Source organism: Triturus cristatus, chromosome 4_1 (genome assembly GCF_964204655.1).
Source record: "Triturus cristatus chromosome 4_1, aTriCri1.1, whole genome shotgun sequence".
Lineage (NCBI taxonomy): Eukaryota > Metazoa > Chordata > Amphibia > Caudata > Salamandridae > Triturus > Triturus cristatus.
This window is the reverse complement of record NC_140585.1, coordinates 1,294,920,611-1,294,945,149: the sequence shown is the minus strand read 5'-3', so window position 1 is coordinate 1,294,945,149 and position 24,539 is coordinate 1,294,920,611.

Sequence of the window (24,539 nt, the reverse complement as noted above, 5' to 3'; positions counted from 1 at the left end):
AAAGCATGAGCTTCAAAGGAGTAATAGGACAATAAAAGAATGCCCGATTCATCTACCCCCCACCTCTTTGACCCAGCCAGACGGCAGGCTTAAGGCAGGAATTTGCAGATGGTAGGGGGAGTAGAGCTATGGAAATAAGCCGTGCAGGAGGTTGGTTTAACTAGTACTTTCTCCTCTACTGAGATTTAAGCCACACTGAAGTTTGAAGGAATAGTGCTTTCTTGGAGATTATGCCACACTTGTGGACATGCTGTGGGGTGTTTGCCCTGCACCTCATTGGACATGAGCGCTCTCATGCTTGACCCCAGAGAACATTAAATAGATATGTGAGAGGAGCAGAGTCTTTAATATATGCTGCTTGAAACTAAGAGAAGGAGAAGGCTTCCTAAGCTGGAAACTTGATTTGCACCATCAGGCCCTGCATTCTGACTGACTGCGCATGTTGAATTATCTGGAGCTACAACCCTTTGAATGTACCTTGCTTCAACAGGAATAAAAAGAGGACTTCCTGGGAGCTACGGGTTAACAGAGCTCACCTGGACCATCACCACCACGAATTCCCTACCTGGAGTGTGTCCAGTGGATGTGTAAGGGTTTTGTCCTGGTACATTGTTGGAATGCTGATCCCAACCTTTAAAGGACCATCATGGAGATTCCAGACTTTCGGATTGTTTTTTGGACACTTTGCACCCTTAAGAGGAACTTCAGGAAAAAGTTCCAGAAGTTTGGAGCAACTTTGGAAAAAAGCTCTATAAGGGGACCGCCTCAACCACTAGAGCAAAGCCTGTCACCTTCAACCGCGAGCTGGCCTGTCCTGCTGGTTTGTCATGCTGAAAAGTTCCGGAGCTCCTACTTCCAGAGATTGACCGGGAACTCCCTAGAAAGCAAGTAGGAGAACCCTCACAGAATCAGAACTGGTGAAGAACTTCGGGGGACCCCGGCAGAAAAGGCTACTAAAAAATGTCTAAGTCCGAAGGTAAAATCTCAGACAAGGTCCACCGTGACGGTTAACCGAGCAGGGCTTCATCGTGGACGGCCTTAAACTTTGACTTTGTCCCGGTCAAGTGGTACCAGATGTCCCAAGGTGGCTCTATAGGTTTCTAAGTGATATATAATGCTAAATATTTAGAAAATTCATATGTCTGGTTCTCTACATTGGATGTTTGTCATTTTGGTGTCATTTTAAAGATAACAATATTTCCTATTTTTATAAATTAGTGTTGGATTTTTATTATGTGTTGTGTCATAATTAAGTCTTGTGTTTTTAAATGCTTTACACACCTGTCTGTTATGTCAAGCCTGCCTGCTCGCAGCCAAGCTACCAAGGGGTGAGCATGAGAATAATTTAGTGAGAACTATTCTGAGCCCCAGACTGTGTTAAGGGCCTTATTGTTAGTAGTAGGTGCTTATTTACCACTACTAATAACTCACTTTCCAACAATGCCCGTACTGTAATCTGAGCCCTGATGGCTATTTCATGAAGAGAACAGCATGTTCCTAGTTTGCAAACATTTTCAAAGCAGGTAAAAAGTAGTGCAAGGAAAGTAAAACACAGTTTTCAAGAATAAGATTGCAGAGCAGTCAAACACAGGCTGCAAACATATATTTCTTTCCTCATTCTGTCTCGTTCGCAATTGAGTGCTGTAAAATCACCCTTGGGGAAAAATCAAAAAGCAGGTTCACCTTTAACTAATTCGCAGGTGCGAGTTTGTGTTCACTGTGATAGGACGTGGTAATGGTGTGCCATCAGGCAGACGAGTGCGGTGCACCCTATTTATGACATGGGCCTGGACTGTCAGAAGAGAGCTATAGGATGTGCACATATTAGTAAAAAATGAGACACAAACTTGCTGTTAGAAGTTTTTTTTCTAAATTGTATTTGCATCTTTTCATAGCTTTATTATATACAACCCATTCGGAATGAAGTAGACAGTGGAATCCAGAAAAGAAGCCATCACATGTATTTGTATTCTGGTATATTTCCCAGACGACAGATCGGTACGGGGAGATCTCCTCCTCCTGAAGCTTTATTTGTACATTAGTGATAAAAACATAATGTATTCAGCGAGAGAATTCCTCCAGTGAACATTTCAGTTTGTTCCTGCTATATAAGACCATCTCTTACCCACTGAAACAAAAGGTCTCTGAGGACACAAGTGTGCCGTCTGTGTTTGACTTGTGATGGGGTGTGAGTGAATAACTCTTATAAAACAAAAGTTCATGAAATAGAGCTATGCTAAGAAATAATGTCAGGTTGGTTTTTAAATCCTGTAGTTTATGTTGTGCTGAAAGCTCAAGCATAGTGAAATGTGACAAAATGAATATATTCAATAAATGTAAAGTGATGCCCAGACTGGATCAACTTAGAGAGATGAAGTGAGATGAAGCAGAAACACAGGTCCTCAATGCTCCCTAAATCTCCATTCAGATAGTCAGTCCGGTCTACAATTTGCAATGTTTTGACCTTTGAACTCCGGTGTGTATGGACTAGGGGTGGGCGGAATTTGCGAAATTCACTTTCGCAAATTATCGCGAAAATGTTAAAAATCTCCGCAAACACGCGGAAATATCGCGAAGATGCGGAAGTTTTTTTCCCGCCTGTTCGCGGTATTTTCTGCGTGGTTGCGGCTCCCCAACTTACCCATGCGGTTGCTCGCGGGCTCGGCCATCTTGTTTTCACTAGTCTCGCGGTGCATGATCGCGAGAAGAAAGACGTGATCGCGCGACGAATGACGTTACTGCGGGCGCGAACTGTCACGAGACAGCGCAAATGGCTACCAACAATCCAACATCTCGTGGAGAACGCAACCGGATCGGGAAAACTTGTCGGCGAACGCGGGGATTCAGGTAAGGTGATTGCGCGCACACGAGAATGTATTATTTTACAGCGCGAGCAAGCAAAAAATTTCTGGTAAAATGCGGATTGCGGAAATTTTGACATTTTCGCGCTCTCCGCGGAACGCGAAAATGTCAAATTATCGCAATTTCCGCGATCGGAACAGATTTTTAGCCCAGGCCTAGTATGGACCTCATCAGGACAACGGCAGCATAGGCTACACTTTTTGGCTAGGGGCAGTGGAGTGGACCATGGATCCTGATAGAGGTTTTGCGAAATTCTTGTACTTCATTTTTGAATTATTAAACTGAGTTTCTGTGAAATGTTGTCAAATTTACATCCATCATTTCATCCTATATTTTAGCGCGAAAGTAGTCTTCACATCAATTCTAGGCATGAGGTCGCTTTTTCAGCAGAAAAATAAATAGTGCAAAAAATGTAAGCACTACTAACAACAGTGGCTCATGTTCTGTTGTTCCTGTGTGTTCAGCATTTGCTGTTTACTGTGAATGATGATTAATTAGCTGAAGTGACATATTGGCATAATTTTATGAATTACTCCAGCACAATTTGAATATCACCCAGGCCTAGTTCCAGGCAGTGTATTGCTTGCAGGTGCCCTTATGAATTGGGTAGATCACACTTAATCACCCACGGGATATAAAAAAAAAGGCATTGTGAGGAGGGCCCTAGCACTTTGAATTGCAGGATAGTCAAATGTGAAGACCTCAGTGCTAGGCAGAACCACAAGAAGCAAGACCTTTCTATGCGATGCACTTCATTATGCCCTCCTCTTCCTTGACATCAAGATCCAGAGAATGCCTGATTCCTTAATTCCTGAAGTGTCCCTCCCCACCACGTACCTGCAGTTTGATTGGTAGCAGACGACTGTCAAAATGAAGCAAATTAAAGTATCATCCTCTGACAAGGTGGGGCACATTTTCTCTTCACTTAATGTCTCACATGCAAGGCACTGTGGATTCTATCAAATATTTTTAGGTATGGCCTTAGCCAAGACCTTTAGAGTTTTTAAAACATATATGCATGATGCACTTATTTATAGGGGCTTTCAGCCAACTGTCTTCATCCATTGGTCTGTTGGTGTGTCATTCACATTTTGCTTCTGCCCATTACAGCATACAGCATGGGGCAGGGGGTCAGCCCACTTTAGTCACTGGGTATCTTGACTTTGAGTGACTGCATTTTGCTCTTTCACAAGGATTTGCATCTGCACACAAGGTAGTTCTCCTAAGTGCTAGTGTTTTTGTTCTTACTTTATTGCTCTGGTGTTGCCTTTGTGTTTAGAGTCTGATATGATCGCAGGGTGCTTTCTTCTAGCTCTTCCATGTGGAGCACAGGACACATTCCAGCTTTCCTATCTCCTGCTATTTGTGTCATAAATTCCTCTTGAAGTGGCCTTTGTTTTTTTTCTTTTCTCACTGCTTCAAACCAATTTTTATTTGAAACTGTTTTTCTTGGCACATTTTTAGCATGCACACAATGAAGTGCATTCCTAACTGCACTCCTGTATGTTATTTTAATATGTATTTTAATTGAGAGCTACAGTCATGTTTTAACCCAACGTAGTCTGTATGTCCTGGTCGTACAGCTTTCCAGTGTGCTTCAGTACTCCGTATATCCGGCATATAATATATAGACATTTAACTAGTTTATTACTATTTTTTTTACTTTGCCACTTATTCCAGTCTATCTATCTATCTATCTATCTATCTATCTATCTATCTATCTATCTATCTATCTATCTATCTATCTATCTATCTATCTATCTATCTATCTATCTATCTATCTATCTATCTATCTATCTATCTATCTATCTATCTATCTATCTATCTATCTATCTATCTATCTATCTATCTATCCATCCATCCATCCATCCATCCATCCATCCATCCATCCATCCATCCATCCATCCATCCATCCATCCATCCACCTTTGCAACTCTATCTTTGCAATGCCATCTATCTTTGCAATTCTGTCTGTCTGTCTGTGGAAGCCTCTATTTCCGTCTGTGCAAGCCTCTCTTTGTCTCTCTGCACAAGCCTCTGTCTTTCTGCCTGTCTGCCTATGGAAACCAGTCTGTCTGTTTAAGCACATCTGTCTGTGCAAACCTTTATCTGACTGTTTGTCTGTTTGAGCAAGCCTTTCTGTGTAAGCCCCTCTGTCTGTCAGTCTGTCTGTTTGTGCAATCCCCTCTCTCTCTGCAAGCCTGTCTGTCTGTGCAAGCCTCTCTGTTTGTTTGTGCAAGCCTGTCTGTCTGTGCAAGCCTCTCTGTCTGTCTGTCTAAACACTCTGGGCCTCATTTATGGCATTTTGACATAGGGCAGCACAGCAAGGTACCTTGCTACACTGCCCTATGCAAAAATGAAAGGACAGGAATGCACCGTATTTAGGCAATATGGTGTATTCCTCTCCTTTTTGCCAGTGCTTGTGCCATTTAAGCAGCCTAGCGGCACTGTAGGCACCCTTGCACCATGGTGCAAGGGTGCCTTCATCATAGGCGGGATTGTTTTTGTATTGATAGGGGCACCTTACTGCCAAAAAGAAATCCAAAGAGGCTTTTCTTCTTTCCACATGTGGAAAGAGAAAAAAACTAGGAGAAATAAACACATTTCTCCTCATTACGCCTCACCCTGGGAGGCGTATGGATATGGTACTCCCCCAGGTTTGCCTCACTTTTTACATCTGGGGCAGCATCAAATTCCATGGATCTTGCATGGGAAAACTCACCACAATGCCCATGGAAAGCATTCCTGGCGCAGAGTAAGGTGACACCGCGATTTGGGCTGCGTCGCCTTACTCATGATTTATGAGACCACTAAAAGCCATGCAGGGTGGCTTTGCGTGGCTTCATAAATCTTTATGAGAGCCCTGTGTCATGCATGCACCACTTTAAGTGGTGCAAAAGTGATGCAAGGCTCTGATAAATAAGCCCCTCTCTCTGTGCAAACCTCTCTGTTAGTATGTATGTCTGTCAGTATAAAACTGTATCTCTGTGCAAGCCTCTGTCTGTCCGCTAAGTCTCTCTTTTTGTCAGTCTGTCTGTCTGTGCAACCCTCTTTGTCTGTCTGTGCAAGCCTGTCTGTCTGTCTGTTCAAGCCTCTCTATTTGTTTGTTTGAAAAGAAAGTTTTACAAAAATATTGCAAAAAAGCACCAGCAAAGGTAAGAGACTGGCAGCCAACGGCAAACCAATTGCCTTTTTAGGTCTGGTGTTAGCCAAGCCCTTTTGATTTTTTTACAGTTATGTGTATAGCATAGATACTTATAAGGGTTTTCAGAAAGACCATTCATTAGTCAGTTGTTGCGTCATTCACGTTTTTTTCCAGCCATTGCAGCATGCATAATGAAGCAGAGCACACATCAACCACTAGATGATTATACTGAGTGTTACTGCATGCAGTCCTTTCACAAGAAAGCATACAAAAAAGTGATGGATTGAATGCTTGAATTAATCCCAGCCAATGGTAATTACTTGGACCAAACACCGGTCCATTGCTGTTCTGCACAACATGCCACCTCCGATTGGATCCAGCCATATGTAAATCTGTCTTGGCCCTGATCCAGTGGGGACAGTCTAGCCCAAACTGCCTGGCCAGGTCCTCCCTGAAACGGAACATAAGCAAACCAGGACTGGTTACGCCCTCATTTGGGCCTATCAGCCAGGTATAGCTTTCCCAGGGAGCACATCCACACATAAAGTAGTCTTCTTCGGTGCCAGAGACTACTATGGTAATTTGTACTATTTTGAAAACCAAAAATATTTTTATCTCTAGCCAATTAATTTTTATAGATTGATCGCCTGGATGCATCACCAACAATAAAGGTTTGCACAAACTATTACAGAACAAAACAAGAATTTCCAAAGCCAAAAAAATGGCAGGAGGCCAACACCAGACCTATTGCCTTTGCCCATGCTTGTTTACATTGTGCTCATCTCAACTATCAAGTTTGCTTCTCAGTCATGTTTTTACCCTCATGCTTCTTGCCCTTCATTTGTTTCATAATTGGACCCTCAGCTAGACCTCATGTTCCATAACGTAACTCTGGGCACCAGGAGTGAATTCCTTGGAAGAGAACCTCACAATACCATGTGTGCAGAGGTTTCCTGTATGAAGAAAGCCTGGTTGCTTGTATTCCATGCTAACAAATCTTCTTCTAATTTCCAGACAGAATAAAGCCAGTTTATTAGTTCATGCATAACCTCGGCGTGTTTTATTATGAAAAGGAGATTGTTTAGAGTGCAAGGTGTTGCTGCCCCTCCTCCTCAGCCCATTTATTTAGTATAGCCACCCATAGCTCCTCCCTATAAGCTCTTTTCACTTTTACTTTCTACATTCACTTACTGCATCTCACTCCAGGATGGGGAACCCAATTCAAAATGTCCTTGATGCACTATATTCTTGCTTGTCAGCTTCCCACATTCACTTGGCAGGCTGATTCCTTCCTCGCAATGTAACCCAGTCAAGAGCAATGACAGTTGTGGTGAGCGACACAACTTCCAGAAGGAAGGCATCATCTGATCCTCCAGTAGGGTTGTAAACAAAAGAAGAGCTCATACTTGGCTTTGGGGTTACTACTATCTTTCACATTTGCAATAAACTCTTGTGTACTATGGGTCGGGGTAAATACTGAATTATTCCCCTTTAAAAAGGCATCAGCAAAGCCGCCCGATGCACAGAGGCCAAGTCCTGAGGGTCTCTCCTCCTTATCCTGCTCATCGATTATGGATGGAGAAACCGCTAATACATCTACCACTTACATTGAAGATCTTTAAACGCTGCAGTTGCCTACAAATAGCCTCTGTTCACTAGGGCGGCAGCAGGAGAAACATGCCAGTGCTCCTCCATGCCAGGGTTCTCTTGCTAGGATCATGCATGCCCTGAGGAGTGGGATTGGAACTTCAGGGTTCATAAGATTCACTTGAGCTAAGTCTCCCCCAAGAGTTCCCTCTCAGGGACACTGACGTTTGCAGCCCTGTGAAAGTGTTCAAGTTTGCCGCCGTGGGTTACAGGATGAACCCGCATAACACTTCCGTAGCTCGCCCAATGCTTCCTGTCCCTTTACCATAGTCCCTCTTTTATTCCCAACACTTTGCCCCCCCGGCTATACCAGCTTAGAGTCCGACTGTGAGCCTCTGCAGCATAGTTTCGTTGTCAGTGACCGTGGACTCAGGTCCATTGATTGACGTGGGAATCGGCCAATGAGATCTGCTTTATTATTTCACGTTCACTGGGCATGGATTTGGAGAGCACTAGGCCCCTGAGTATGTCCTCAGCAGCTACTGGACAAGAAATATGTTAAACCCTCCAGACTTGTCCGTAATGTTCTCTCAAAGCCACTTTTATGAGGAGCCATGGCTAGTAACAGTGCTCACAATAAATGCTCGTAGAACCTGTTCACCCTGGCTCTGCTTTCAAACTTTTTTTTAGAAGTAGTTTTATTGTTTTCCAATACAGCTAATATTTAGTGCAATGCATCTGTGACTCTATACAGTGCGCCGATCATATGTCAATCAGTCAGTCAAAGCTTTTATTTCGTAGAAATACCATAAAAAGACATAAATAATTATGTACAATAAAACATAATTAAATAGACATTGCATAGAGTATAATCCATCAAAACATTAGAGTTTTTATAAAAAAATTACACGGACAATTAAAAACAAAATGTTTCCACGTAAAAACATATTGTTGGAACTATATCCAAGGCCCAAAGTGTTCTCACTACACCACAAGCTTCTATAATAACAGTAATAACAATACTAGAAGCAAGAGAGTTATGTGGCAGATAGCATTTTTTTGGACCTAGTGAACCACATAGAAAGAAGATATTTAGCCATCGCAAACACTATCAATTGGGTAGTGTCGTATTTCAGGATTCTAAACACCTCCTGATAGTCCCTGAGACCCCTAGACTTGCAGAGCTGGATGATCCACTTCTTCCTTGCCTTGGTATATAAAGGACAGAAAAGAACAACATGCAGCTCTGTTTCACAGATATCAATACATTCAGGGCACGTGCTTAAGGGGTCAGATGCTTAGACCATCTATGTGTAAAGGCCCTCAGTGGTAACGAGCCGTGTCTAAACTGAATGTAAAGTTTCTTTGCCATAGGGGGTTGGATAACATCCAAGAAAACTTCAAACTGGGGACTAATCTTAATATCCAGAAAGGTGTCAGTAAGCCTTCCCAGAGAGGAATGCAGTAAAATTTCCTTCCGGTACAATTGTAAAGCCCCCCGCAGTGATTTCTTAGCTAGTGAGCGGCTTGTCTCTTCCGGTGTGGACCATAGGTCCCCCATCCCTATGAGATAACAAAGGTTCTTTACATATGTTAACCAAGGAATTTTTCCCAATTTCCCCCTTGACAGTATATCGCCGAGATCATGCCTATAACTTGCAAGCTCGGGCGTTGACCAGAGTCGTCTCCAGAACAGGAGAGGGCGATTCAGGGCAATCTCTTCGATAGGAACTAAACCTAGATCCCATCTCAAGGGGATTAAGGGGGTACTCACGGGTAGTTTCAGCAGTCGCCTAATAAAAGAATTCTCAATTGACGACAAGGAAGCAGGAGTACAATATCCCCAGAGTTCAGCGCCGTAAAGCGCACCCCCTCTTGCTTGGGATTTGTAGATTTCCATGGGGGGGCCCAGAGGTTTAGAAGAAGTGTTATTAAAAACCTTCAGGATACCCCCCACTGATTGCGTTAGCTTCAAATTTGCCTTCGCCATGTGAGACCCCCATTTCATTTTGTCATTAAGGGTTACCCCCAAATAATCAAAAGTAGAAACCCTATCCAGCTCAACATCTCCCATCTTGGGGTGGGGACAGTTGGTTGAATTGAAAACCATAAATTTTGTTTTAGATAGGTTCAGTTCCAGATCCTTTTTTTACAGAAGGAGCAGAAAGCCTCTAATGTACGCTGGATGCCCATGTAAGATTTAGACAATAGGAGCGTATCATCCGCGAACATTAGGGCTGGTATCTTACGCCCCGCTAGGATTGGGGAATCCAGATTGGCAGCGCACAAGAGATGCTCAATCAACCCATTAATAAAAAGGGAGAAGAGTGTGGGGGCCAGGACACAACCCTGCCTCACACCCTTTTCAACCGGAAATGACCCTGAAATTTCCCCGCATCTCCCAAATCTCACCCTTGCGTAAGTGCCTTCATGCAGACGTTTGAATAGATGGCAAAGGTAGGGGGGAGCACCCATCTCTAATAATAAAACCCATAGTTTTTCCCTTTGGACCATATCAAATGCGGACCGAAGGTCCACAAAAATCAAGTAAAGATTGCCTGCACCCATACAGACTGTCTTCCAATAAATTAACTGTAGCCTAAACAATTGATCAATGGTAGAAACCTTTGCTCGAAACCCCGCTTGGAGGGAGGTTAGGATTTGATGGTCCTCCATCCAGGTCTGCAGTCTTGTTAAAAGGACTCGGGCAAACAGCTTCTGTAAGACATCGATCAAACTTATGGGGCGATAATTAGCTGGATCCAAGGGGGAAGATTTTTTGTGAATGGGTATAATTTCTGCTCCCAACCAGGTATCCGGGATCTCAAGGCCCTGCAGAATGGCATTAAAGTATACCCGAATGTAGGGGGCCCAAATTTTTAATTCGCTTCTATACAGATCACCAGGGATCCTATCGAGCCCTGAAGCTTTCCCTACTGATAGGGTGCTAAGGGCCAACTCTATTTCTGGAAGGGAAAAGGATCGACTCACTGAATCTTCCTGGTCCATTTGATTCATTACAGAGGCATTAGGCTGGATTACCGGGTCCAATCCACCACTAGGGTTACTGAGAGAATAAAGGGGTTTAAAATGCGCAAGCCAAACCTCCTCACTGAGATTGGGAATAATAGCAGGGCTGCTTGCTGCCGTGCCTGTTCGAACAATGTTCCAAAAAGCCCTCGAATCACAATCTGCTAATGCTTGCTTCATATTTTGCCACCTTAGATCCTCCCACTCAGATTTTGCCTCCTTAATCAGATTTTTGTAAAAGGCCCTCGCAGCTTGGATACTAGACTGTGTACCCTTTTTTACCTCTTTAATCAGGGCAGTCTTGGCCAGCCTACAAGAACTATTGTACCAATGCTCAGGCCTTGAAATCCTCGGCCTTGGCACACTAGAACTGTAGAAAAAGCCAACCAGGCCACCGAGGAGTTCCTTATGAATATTTTAGAAATCTAGGAGATGATTCTGCGGGATATCCCCATTAGGGCTCAAAAGGTGGGAAACCACCTCCAGGGAGCGAGTGACACTGCTATATAATGCTGCAAGCTTTGTCTCATCGGTCACGACCCTTGCCCACCTAATCCGTCTACCTCCTGCAGCTAGCACCAAGTTCTCACTATTTGATGGTGTTAGGCCCTGTGGGACTACGCTGCCACCAATATTATTTACCAATTCCAATGACAATAAGTTGTGGTCACTATCGACCCTAGGTATAACGGAAAAAGCTGCTAAATAGCCCCAAAATTCCACATTCACCAGGATGTAGTCGATAGTCGAACAATTCCCGGGTCTATTAAAGGTGAATGAACCCGGTACATCAGGAAAAAGTCTACCATTGCAAGCCCTCAAGGAATGCGCGATGGCAAGCTTGTTGATCTCGAGGGCTAGTGGGAGAAGACGTTTGGCAGGATAGATGGTAGGGTCTGGAATTTTATAGTTTTCGTTCTCATCACAGGTAGGAGAGGGAATCCCAAGGAGGGGTTCAAAGTGACAGTTAAAATCCGCACCTATTAATTTATGAGACGCAGGGGGAAGGGAATGTAATATATCATCTAGAACACCCAGAATCGATAGACCCAGCTGTACCGGATGGGGACGCAGGTAGACATTTAGTACTACCAGCGAGTATCCGGCAGGAAAGGTAAGTGACAGACACAAGATATCAGGGGACTTTGAATTTACGGGCTTTACAGAGCAACCTAAGTGGGTTGCAACCCAAACAACTAACCCCCCCCGAAGGTCTGCCCCTGGCACCTTGGGCCGCAGGAACGTAAAAAGATGCGTAGCCCGCCCTCACTGGAATGTGCCGTAGCCATGTTTCTTGGAATAGGCAAATATCATAATTGTCCATTAACTCTCCCCACTCTGGGTCAGAGAGTTTGGACTCCAATCCATCCACATTCCAGGACCCTACTAAAGGTCTACGTGTAGGTGTACGGAGGGAACTGGCCACCAAGGGGACAGAGATGGTAGAACAGTGAGAAGCAGTTTGCTCAGGGGGGCCCAACTCAGAGCGCCCTTCCGTGGAGCTATTGTTCAGAAGCAAAAAAGAGGTGGAAGTGAGTCCTATCCCGGTACCAAGTACAGCCATGGAGAAATCCATCTCCACACCATGGCCATCCCTGCCCAAACTCCCCCTCGTATGCATGTGCCTTCCCTTGTTATGCCTCAAAGATGGTGGTCAATCCACGGAACTAAGCACATCAAAACGGTTGGCAACCGGGATATTGAAGTAGGAATTATGAGAGGCTTGGTGGAAGTAGGGTAGTTCCACAGGGTTCAGAACATTGGAATGAGGGTAGAAATACCCCAAATGGCAAGTGTCAATGGAACCTAGTTTGAACTTCCCGCCCAGATCCAATATATGGCCGACTACTCTAGGGTCCCTAAAATTAATTAGGACACAATCCCCACCGATGTCCTTTGGTCGAGTCCCTAGCCAGCTAACCCTGCGAACAAAAAGGATCTCCCCTCTACCTACTCCATTCAATGGTCTATTTTTAGACAACCAGTGGATGACTTTATTTTTTAGTTCATAGTATGTTTCCCCCTTAGCATTTTTTTAGTGGAGGAACTCCTGTAAGCACGATCACATAGGGTGCTACCTCGGGGGGGAGCTGTACAAGGGGAGAGGAATCAGCCAGGCTCTGTGAAACTGAATTCCCACCCACATTAGAGAGAAGCCTACCCCCTCCAGGGGTCCGTGGAATAAGATCCTTGTTACTGTGGGGCTGATCACATGCTGGTGGAGCAATAAAAACTCGGGAGGTGATCGAGGGCATAGGGGGACCACCAGAAAAAGGAGGGGGAGCTGGCAGCGCCGAGGGTGGCTGGACTGAAACAGAAAGAGTAGGGTGCGAGGGGGAAATAAAATGACCCTGTGGAGTGGGATTGTTAATCGTGGCTTGAGTACTAACACCCTCCACGCTACCAGAGTTATGCAGTAGATGGTGATTTGGCTGCTTCTTCCCAATACCTTTGGTATTGATTAAGGATACCAACCTGTCGATCTTAGATGACAGGGTTTTTAAAAGAAGGTTTAGGGAGTGGTCTATATGCGACTGTAGGTCTATTAATAAATCAGAAGCCCAGACCGGTGGGTTAGAAATGGGAGGGTGTTGGGCCAGAACTGGAAGGGCAGGCCTAGCTGCAGAGGGGACAGGATGTATGCTCCTTTTTTTGGTTTTCTGTTTTTTTTTCCTTGGCTTTTCCTGCTTCTTGGGCGCCACTATGGAAACCAAGGAGGATGATAATGGACCGACTTCCGCTTGCTCAGACTCATCTAATATCGCCTGTGCACAAGGTAGGTGGGTAAAGGAGGGCAAGATAGATGACATAGCTTCCATGTCCACCTGATTTAAAGACGAATCAGCCAAACCGTCAAAAGGGGGTGCCATAGTAAATGCAGGGGTAATGGACAGCCGTCTTTCCGTGTTTTCAATGGCTGTAGCAACCACCCCAATTGTTTTCTGCAGCATTTTATCTATAGCTGTGAGACTTGGAAGCGGCGGATTTGAATTCGCTAGTTGTCTAGTCATAGGGCGACTCGTTGAAGGTTTAGAGTGTTTCCCCATAATTCAGGTGCAGCCTAACAAGCTGGTGTAGTGCAGGAAAGAACCCCTATACAAGGAAATAGCTAATATCTAAACAATATTTGTTAAAAAAGGCCTCGTCCCGGAGTTTTGACCCTCCCCGGCGCTGCCTGATGACGGCTTTGGCGGGCGCCCGGGTGAGGGTATGATGGGAGATGTAGTTTGGCGAGGTTCGCTCCGCCATTCCCCTCACGGCACCACGAGCGCTGTAGACACCAGGGCACAAGTTCAAAGGCAAAACGCCGTTCCCCTCACGGCTGGCAAAGCGATGAGCAGCATCAAAGAAGTGCTGTGGAGCGTCCAATGCCATTTTCAAAAACAAAGGACATCAAGGCATATACAGTGACTACATGTGCATTTTAGTTATCCTCGGTTAATTAGCAGGTGCTAATGATTCCATCTAATGAACCATGCTAATATCGGTATTTGCCATATGTTGATACATGTGAATGATCAACCAGTCACAATGCACATAAGTAAACAGAACTCAGTTAACAATGCACTGATCACACATACATTGAGTGGTCGTAAGCACAATGTGCCCAATGAATGCACATCATAAGTCATAGCATATAACTGCAAACATTTGAAAAGACCACCAGTAATGCTTTTGTCAACTAGGAGAAACGGTACCAATACAAAAGGGAAACAAATCGAAAAAGAGGACAGCACAATTTTATGCAGCCTTTCTACTCATGTCATGAAGTGCAGCTAATGGTCCTCCACAGGTGAGGACATTCACATAAGAGGTCTGAGGAGCTAATGTCCTTGGGGCACCTTCTATCTAATCCACTATAAATAACATCAATAGGACTACTGAAGCATGGTATCTCCTTCCTGGGCAGAGTTCTACAAAGAGCTTGGATCACAGAGACCTGATGCCTGAATGAGTTTCGGGATGCACCTGGATGTAATCCAATTTCTGCCTGGCTTTTCATAAACGTAGCAAACCAAGCCCATATTTTTCAAACTTCGAAACCCCATATCTCACCACTGCTATAAGTCTTTCCATAGTATGGAGGGACCACACTGTAGGCCACTACATCTGGATCATCGGGCGCCTGAACTCACTATTCCCAGGCAATCGCTATACACACTGCATGAACAAGTTGAGTAAGAAGACATCCTTCAAGGGTTGTTAATGGGCAATCGTATGTTTCAACTAATAGGGCTACTGTTCCTAAAGGGAGAGACGATTTCTATACAAGTGTATTCAGAACCAGATATTAGAGACACTTAGAATAATTGTCTCATGCTGCCCTCACACCCCCCAGGGGGATGTCATGCCTCATCATTGGAAGGTGCTCCAGTTGGGCAGGCGCTGCAATTCCCTATGGGTCCCCTGAAGGGTCACTTTTGCAGAGATCTTTTTAAGAGAAATGCCGTATGATGAATGCAAGTGAGGTGTGAGTGGAGGAGTGAAGGTGGTTGGGGATTAAAACTGATCAAGAAGGTCATGGGCTATCCTTTAATAAATGGACTGCCCGTCAGGGTTCAAAGAGCTTACAACAGGCAGGTGCTACCCTCAAGGTTGTGTGAAGAAACCAAGGTAGTCATTATGGTAAGACTAGGAGGGAAAAGGTCCCTCTAGTCGTGCGCAGGAGACCTATCTTACTCTTACCCATCCACAAGAGTGTGAACATACACCCACACTTCACAAGCACATACACTCACACACACCCATTCATAGCCTGCACTTACAGACATCAATTCATTCATTTACGTATACACACATCCAAACATTAAAAAAAAGGTACCGAATGGGCAGCAATGATGATGACAGGTCCAGCGGGACCGGAAGGAGCTGAACTCTTTGGCATGGTAAGCAAGAAGATCCTGCTCCCTCCTCTCACTGGGTGACATGTTTTTCACTTGTCGCAGAGTGGGATGGGGTCAGTGAGAGTTTCTGACCCCACCCGCTCTGTGATGAGATAACACTGATTGACAGTCAGCCCTGGACACTTCAGGGCTTAAAATGGAAGTGCCAAGGCCCAAAATCAATTGGTGACGTCTGGCTCATGCTTCAAGGCACCAATGCATTTCGAGCATGTACAGTGCCTGGCTGACTGACTCAGAAATGAAGAGTGCCTGTCAGACTGGGCTTTCCTTAGAGGGACACTCTTCACGCTTTGTAAAAGGTTAGATGGGTGGGCTCCACCTTTAATGATAGGCCGTGCCTGAACCACGGATGCCTAACTAATCAGCCTAAAACTCTTCAGAAGAAAAGGGGTAAGGACAGTTTCTTGGCTGCAATGGAAATGGTGTAAAAGAAGGAGCTAAGTCAAGATCCTTCAATATCATTAAAAAGAAATACTTGTATGCTTGAGGACATATCTATGTCACTTAAGGTGCCGCAGAAATCTACTACATGTTATGCCATGTTATGATATGTCAATTTGTAGAGCGCACTAATACCTCGCAAGGGTATCCAGATGCTTGAGCAGGTGTGCAGGTATGTAGTCCCTCCAGAATTATTTATAGAGCCAGGTCTTCAACTTCTTACAAAACTCAAGTAGCAAGGATGATGCTCTGATGTGTTGTGGGAGGTCGTTTCATGCTTTGAATGCAGTGTAAGAGAACATTAGACTACCTGTTCTGCACCTGTGAATTCAGGGTGTATGTGGTAGAGTGAGGCTGAGTGTAGGTGCCTGGATGGGTTGTTGAAGTGTACAGCTGTTGAGGTATGTGGGTCCTGTGTTGTGTAGGGATTGCAGGTGTGTGTGTGAAGAGTTTCAATTGCAGGGTTTGTGAATGGGAAGGCAGTGCAGCTCCCTGAGGAGTGGAGAGATGTAGGTGTGGTGAAGAAGGTTCAGTATGAGTCTTGCGGCTGCATTCTGGATGGTCTGAAGTCTATTCAGGATTTGCTTGGAAATGGTGGTGTACAGTGCATTGCTGTAGTCAATTGTGATGAGTGCTTTAGTGACAGTTTCTCTCGTGCTACGCTGCCCTGCATTACAGGGAAAGGGCAGGAATGAGCCGTGTATATATCCAATACAGCACATTCCTGTCTTTTTCACTTGTGCTGGAACCCTAGCGCCAAAGGAAGCAATCTTGCACCAAGGTGAAAGGGCGAATGTGTTGTGGGCAGGATTGTATTTGTGCAGGAAGGGACCCTTTCCTGCACAAAAACAACCATGAGAGGCTGTTTCCTCTTTATATGTGTGCAGTATTCTGCAGCACACATAGAAAGATGGGAAAATGAGGAGAAATAATGAGATTTCTCTTTGTTATGCCTCTCCTGTGTGTGGTGTCTTGTGAGTTAGCAATGACAGAATCCTCTTGGCTCCTGAAGAACTCTATAGAGCTGTGATCTAAGTGTTAGAGCGGACTGCAATGAAGGTTGGTTTAAAATGTTGAGTTTGCAGTAACACGCAGCTGAATAAAGACATGTAATACTAAGCTCTGTGTGTGGCACAGTCATTGGCGGGTACCCAGGCTGGGGATGACGCTACAATTGGTGATGATATTAAGGGATAAGTAGCCAGATGTTTGACAGTGCTCACTCAGAGAGTTTGCTGTGGTCCAAGCAAACTGCTCATGTGTGCCACGTGTGCCGTCGTCAAAGTACAGAATCGACGCTTAATGCATGTGAAGTCTAAGCCTAGCTCCAGTCGTTGTAAAGATGTTAAAAACAAAGAAAGGTTTGCAAAGAAATCTACCTATCGGTGGCCAAGAACCTGCTGGTCCGGCAGTACATAAAGGTACTGTGCTTTTCACCTATATAAAGCAATATATTATACAGAACAATACTTTCAAGGGCGGATACATACAGATACAGAAAAGAAGCGCTAAAGACAGCAGTAGTCAAATACAAATAAAATACATAATAGCGCTGGCCGACAGAGCAGTTAACATGAAAGCATACTGTCACTGCAGTTACCAGTGCCTCGATAAGCAGAGCCCCATGACCTCAGCAGCAGGCTAGGAGAACCAAGAAGAAGCACTGGGGCTGTACTTACAGAGCTGTTCAATACCTGAAATGGCACACCACCAAAACTGCCAGGTGGCGGCTCAGAACAACTACAGAGGTCTCCTAAACGTGAAGGGCTCTAATGGAGACCAAGAAGGAGGTCACAGTCCCACAGACTGTCCAGGACGATCCGGAGGCCGATCCATTGGAGGGCTTATTTAACAGCAATTTAGGATCGGTATTTCTAATCGTCATGACAGCATTTGGCCAGTGGAGAATAAGCCTTGTGCGTTTAGTATAATTTGGAGCATTGGTTTAGATGTGAGGGCTTTAACTCTCGTGGCATAAATACGTTAGAGGGTAGATTCAATTTAACACACGACGCGATTGTGCTTGTGGTTTAAACGTCTCATTGCATGACTGCGCATAGCATGTGACATATTCACAACTATAGTGCCATTTTAAAACAACTTTGATACACATCATATACTCTATGGTTATATAACTGTAGTACTGTGACAAGGAACAAGCTTATAACAGCTTGGTATCTATATAAGGTGTCATGCGGCTCTCAATATAAATGTTTAGTTTGCAATTGAATCTATACACGACCTACTGACAATGTTTAGCTGTGTAATACACCCACTTTATGTTATCCATCATGGGATCCGAATAGGACAGTATACTTTGCAAATTTTGCCGTACACAATTGGATTAGGTGACCCACACAATTGGAGTTTTGGGTGTTTGCTTTGATGTGTAATGTGTCCGGTGACACATGTTTGATACGCATATTCAACATTAATTTCAGGATACACAGAATTCTTTCTCCAGGGACATATTTGAACCCCTCGACTTCTCTTCTCAAAATAGTGTGACGTCGCCGGGAACAGAACCCCTTATTGTGGGTTGGAATTATCACCACAATACAAGTAGGTCTTTGATGTTTATAATTTTGGCATCACAAACTCACACACAACCTTACCACGCACGACCTTCATTCGTATAATTTCATTGTTCATATTTCTAGATCGCTGTCAAGCAAGACAGAGGTATTTATATTTGCAAATTTCTTTCTTCACCCGTATCACTGAATTTTGGGCTTAAGGGTCTACGCTGTCTAAACTTGACATCATCTTCAGCTGCACTATCTAAAATCCTTTCACATATATATAGTGCTACTATGCGATCATGTCACGGTGAAATCACGGGCTCACCATATTAATTTTGGGATTCTCTCTTCCATCGCTTGAATAGTCTTTTGGGTCACTTAGCCCAAATTTTACCTTGGTATTTTGGCCTACCATGTCATTTCCGCCATTTGCTTGTATTTGCTTTTGAGCACTTCTTAACATTACTATGGTTTAAGCTTTATGTACACCTATTACTATGTAAAGTGGTACATTGTTTGTTTTGTTTATTTTATACAGCCTTGATAAAGTCGCAGGAGATTGCCCATTAGCGACGAACTTGACAATAAAAGAAAAAAAGAAAAAAAGACATCAATCTGTATTCAACTATTTCCAAACATTGCTCACAAAATGCTATGATATTAACTTAAAAAATTGTTTACGTGTGCTGGGGATAATCATCTTCAGAGATGGGGCAGATGGCACAGGTACGAGTGGACACCCGGCAATAACTGAAAGAGGTCCACCCTCAATATCAACCACTCCCATAAATGGTTGCAATGCTGTCACCTTCCTGAAACCACCACCACCTTTTGATACCACTGAAAAGGAAAATATTGGTGACAAATGGACTGCTTGGATATGGATATTTGATGATTTCATTGGTGCACTTGAAGAGACTGATAACAAAAAGAATATCTTGTATCTCAAAAATCTTGCTGGTGATGGTGTAAAAGAAGCCATAAAGAAAATGCTGCAAACTGACAAAGAAGTCACATACCATCAGATTAAAGAAGCTTTGACTCTCAATTTTATTCCAATGCCAAATGTTGATTACGAGAGACAAATTTTCAACCGAAAACACCTGATGTTGGTGAAACCATTGATGAATTTGTGGAGAAACTCAACACACTCATAACAACTGTAAGTTCATTGAATTTAATCATGAAGAAGCTATGCATCCTAGTATTATTGATGAATGCTTGTCAGATTCATTCAGAGGATGAATGCTTAGAGGAACTCTCAGTCTGGAGTGATTTGTATTGGCAGCTAGAGCTGAAGAGTGTGCTGATAGACAGGCTGCTGACATGGAGGCCAGAGGTGCCCAGAATTAATCCATAATGAGTGTGAAAAGGAAGTCAAAACAAAAGACCGAAGGACACCAAGTGATGTTTACATGTAAAAAGAAGTTATGCTTCAGGTGTGGATTTTCGTTTCCATTTAAAGGCAATTGTCCCATCATTAGACTAATAAGCAAAGGGCATCACGGCACAAAGAAAAAATTGCCACCCGAACATTCCAGAAACAACTTTTGATGCACTCCCACAAGAACAAGCAGCAACATCAGTTGAGGCAAATCAGCACTGAATTAAGTCAATCATTGTCTAAATCACGTCAAACTGTTCTTTCACATAATATATCAAGTGAAAGTAAAGAAGATGGTTGTACCATGTTGATGTCTACCTTTAGAAAAGCATGCAAGGGTTGGACTGGTCACATGTGAAGAAAAATGTCAGTCAAAGAAAAGCTTCCATGCCAAAGCACCAAAGTCTGACATTTTTACTGAGAATATGGTTGTTTAATAACTTTCGTTATTGAAAGTGGTGCATCGATAAACATTATGCCTGAGGAAAAATATAATGAATTGTTTCCATTACCGCAACCTAAGCCATCAAAAACCACAGCATACACATAGACTGCATCAACGCCCTTAAAAAGCCAAGGTTCACTTATAGCGACAATGAAACACAAGAACACGAAGATGCAAGCAGCCATCCATGTGCTTCAAGGCACAGTGTCTAGTGCCTGTCTACTCAGTTTCAGCACATCCACTAATATGGGACTGATTTCCGTGAACTACAACATAAATGCTAACCACGAAATAGTAAGTAAATTCCCTTTGTTGTTTCTTGGTTTGGGAAAGTTTAAGACTATGAAAGTAAAATTGTCCATTAATGTGGATGTCTGTCTTGTTGATCAAAGACACAGGCAAAATTCTTTTCATTTACAAGAAGGTAGTAAAAAAGAACTTGAATCGTTACTCAAGCATGATATCATACAGCGTTCTACTGGTCCAAGGCCATGGCTTTCTTCCATCGTGATAGTGTCAGACAAGCAAGGCAATTGAACGAGAATGACTTCTAGGTCCACACATTGCTGACATGATAAGGCAATTAAATGGTGCCAAGGTCTTCCCTCGCCTCATCAGTTGGAACTCAAAGAAAACTGCAGGTAGCTTACAACACATGTTGGTCTTTTTGATATAAGAAACTACGTTTTTGTGTGTCAAGCTGCAGAACTTTTTCAGGGCGTCATTTGACATATAATACAGCCTGTAATTAATGCGTTCAATTATAGTAATGACATATTGGTTTTTGGAGCTTCACAAAAGGAACACAATGAAGCTCTCACACAAGTATCTCATTTACTCTCTGATGCAGGCTTGACTTTCAATGCAGATAAGCGGGAGTACCATAAGACAAAGCAAAAAGTGTTTGGCCATATCTTTTGTGATAGGGGTATGACACCCAATCCTGCTAAAGTACAAGCTCTGTCAAATGAGGATCCCCCACCAGATGTCTACATGGTGCTTTCATTATTTAGAATGGCCAGTTCCTGTTCCACATACTTACGTGACTTTGCCACTGTGAATGCTCCATTGAGAGACTTGATGAAAAAGAATGTTTCATTTCATTGGTCACATGAATGTGAGAAACGTTTTAAGAAAATCAAACAAGCCATTGGGAATGCTATTGAAATGGCATATTTCAATCCAAAGCTTCATACAGAGGTTGTTGTTGACACTAGCCCAGTTGGGTTAGGTGCTAGCCTTGTACAGCACAGCGGACACCTGAGTGCTCGAAGGCATTTTGTGGCATAACCAAGTAGAGGTTTGCCACAAATAAAACATGCTTTTATTCGCAACCTGAAAGAGAAAGTTTAGCCGTGGTATGGGCTTGTGAACATCTCCATGTATTCCTGTACGCAAAGCCTTTTATGCTGGTAATTGATAATTAAGCTTTATTGACTATATCTGGCAATCCAAAGACTAAGATGCCTCCTCACATTGAACAATGGGGATTACTATTGCAATTATACAATGATGACATTGTGCATCATCCAGGGAAGATCCAGAATCCTGATGACTACTTTTCCAGAGAGCCTATACATGGTCAAGGTACTCCATCCAAGATGGCTGAAGCCTAAATCAATATCCTTGTAAAATCAAACACACCAGCTGCCATTTCGTTAGCCCAGATCTTTACTGCCACTAGCCATTATAGTGACATGCTAAAGTTGAAGCATATAATTACACTTCAGTCATGGAACCAACTCACTCAACCTCTCACCAGTGTTGGTGAATATCAAAAATACAAAAATGTCAAAGATGAACTATCCATAACTCAGAAAGAAGTTATACTGCAAGGGTTGAGAATCCTATTTCCAGAGAGTCTGCAACAGAAAATAATTGAAGTGGCCCATGAAGGACATTGTAGAATTGTTGCAACAAATCAAGCTCGCCAAGATTGTACCTGGTTTCCTTATCTAGAAGAGAGGGTTCAAAAAGAATGAAAGGCCTGTCATGTCAGCAACTGCCTTTCTACAAGAACAACTCAATACATCTTAAACATGTCAGAACTCCCGAAGCATGCATGGGAGAAAGTAGACATTTACTTTTTTGGCCCACTCAACTATGGACATCACCTGATTGTGATTGTGGACGAATACTCACAATTTCCATTAGTTGAAGATGTCTCATCTACCACTCAAGACCGGTCCATTGAGAGACTAGATTGCATCTTGGCAATATGTGCTGTTCCAGTTTTATTCAAAGTTTTCTTCGAGCATCTGAATATAAAGTATCAGAAGAGCACACCTCTGTGGCCGCAGGCTAATAGACGTGTTGAGTGTTTTATGGGTATGCAAAAGAAAGCAGAGCAGCATGCTACTTTTGAGAAGCTCAATTTAAAAACTGTGTGTTAGTCCTGGCCCTTTTCGCAGGGTCATATCTCCTGTATTTTTCTGATCTGTTTTGTTGGTTTTATGACTCTGGGCACTTCGCCACTGCTGATCAGTGCTAAAGTGCATGTGCTCGCGCCTGTACACTTGGTTAGATTGGTCTACACCTATTTGGCATATTTAATTTACCTGTCAGTTCCTTGCACATTGGTATGCCATATACCCAGGGCCTGTAAATTAAATGCAACTAGTGGGCCTGCAGCGCTGCTCGCGTCCCCCACCGAAGTAGCCTTTCAAACCTGTCTCAGGCCTTTGCCACTGCTGGGCCTGAATGCGTAGCTTACTGGTACAGTGACATGGCATTTAAAGTGTTTGCCAAGTCTGAAACCCCTCTTTTATTACATATAGGTCACCCTTCAAGTAGATCCTAGGTAACCCTATGGGCAGGTGCTGTGTAGGTAAAAGGTAGGACATGTGCCTAGTTGTGTGGCATCTCCTGGTACTTACAAACAGACTATTTGGTTTCTGTGAGACCGGCCTCGTGGCGTGGGCCCTCCCGACCAGCAAGCTACCCTGCAACCACGCCGAACCTCGATGATACGGCCCCCCCGGCCCCCGTGGGCCAACATCCCGAGGGCCGGCCAGATCCCCAACACGCATGCCCGGCCGAGGGAGAGCGAAACCCCCCCAAACCAGACCGAGAGGCGCCGATCCTGTCACACCTCTGGTCTCTTCCCCAAGGGAGGTTTCGATCGACCACCAGGCTCCCGGGGAGCAGGCGCCTCGCCCGCTGGGTGTCTGGAGTCCCTCCCGGACCCACCTGAACAGATCAAAGGGCCGAGCGACAGGAAACCCCGACACACCGCCCCCCCCAGGCACCAGACCCCTCTCCGCGAGGACTCCGGACTTCAAAGAGGAGGCGGAGTATAACAAGGGGTGCTGAAGGGACGAGAGGAGAGAAGACCTGAACTGACGAGAGCCTGCTGACTTGGTCGCGGCTCGATCGCTCCCCGAACCGAAGAACTCTGCACCCTCTGAGCCCTGCTGACGCTGTCGCGGCTCCCCGAACTCTGAACCATCTGAGCCCTGCTGATGCTGTCGCGGCTCCCCGAACTCTGAACCATCTGAGCCCTGCTGACGCTGTCGCGGCTCCCCGAACTCTGAACCATCTGAGCCCTGCTGACGCTGTCGCGGCTCCCCGAACTACAAACCTCCGGTGCCTGCTGAGTGACTCGCGGCCCGCTCCTCCAAGAGAAACGGCAGAGATTGCCGAGAGAAGCAACATCCCCTCAGCTCGAGGATTGAGAGCTGTGCGCCGGATACTTCGCAGAGACACTGACTCAAAAACTGTCCCACTACCCCTTTCCCCTCATCACAAGATCGCTGCCGCTTGTGGCATCAATTCTGCACCTGCCTTCCGGATCATAAATATCCCTGAAAACTAACGATAAAAGTCTATTGTCTTGCAACGAATTACTGTGTGGTGTCCCTCTATCCGAAGAGAGTAAGCGCAGCGTGTGCGATCCTAGGTACGAGACCCTTCAAGGAAGGGCCTCCCCGCTCTTGCTCGGCCTAACTCTGGGAAAGGTGGGCCTCCGGGTGGTCAGGAACGCATTCTGTAGCCTCCCCGGGGAACACCTTCTAACAGTTTCTCACTGCTGTGAGGCTGCTCCACTCATAGTTCTGCACTGGGTATTTCCTTATAGATGTTTCAGTGGTAATTTCTGATGTGAAAGGGGTAGTGGCCATGTTTGGTATGTTTGGAGTAGTGGCAATAAATCCTGCTTATGGTGAAAGCAGATTTTGTATCACTATTTTAGAAATGCCACTTTTAGAAGTGAGCATATCTG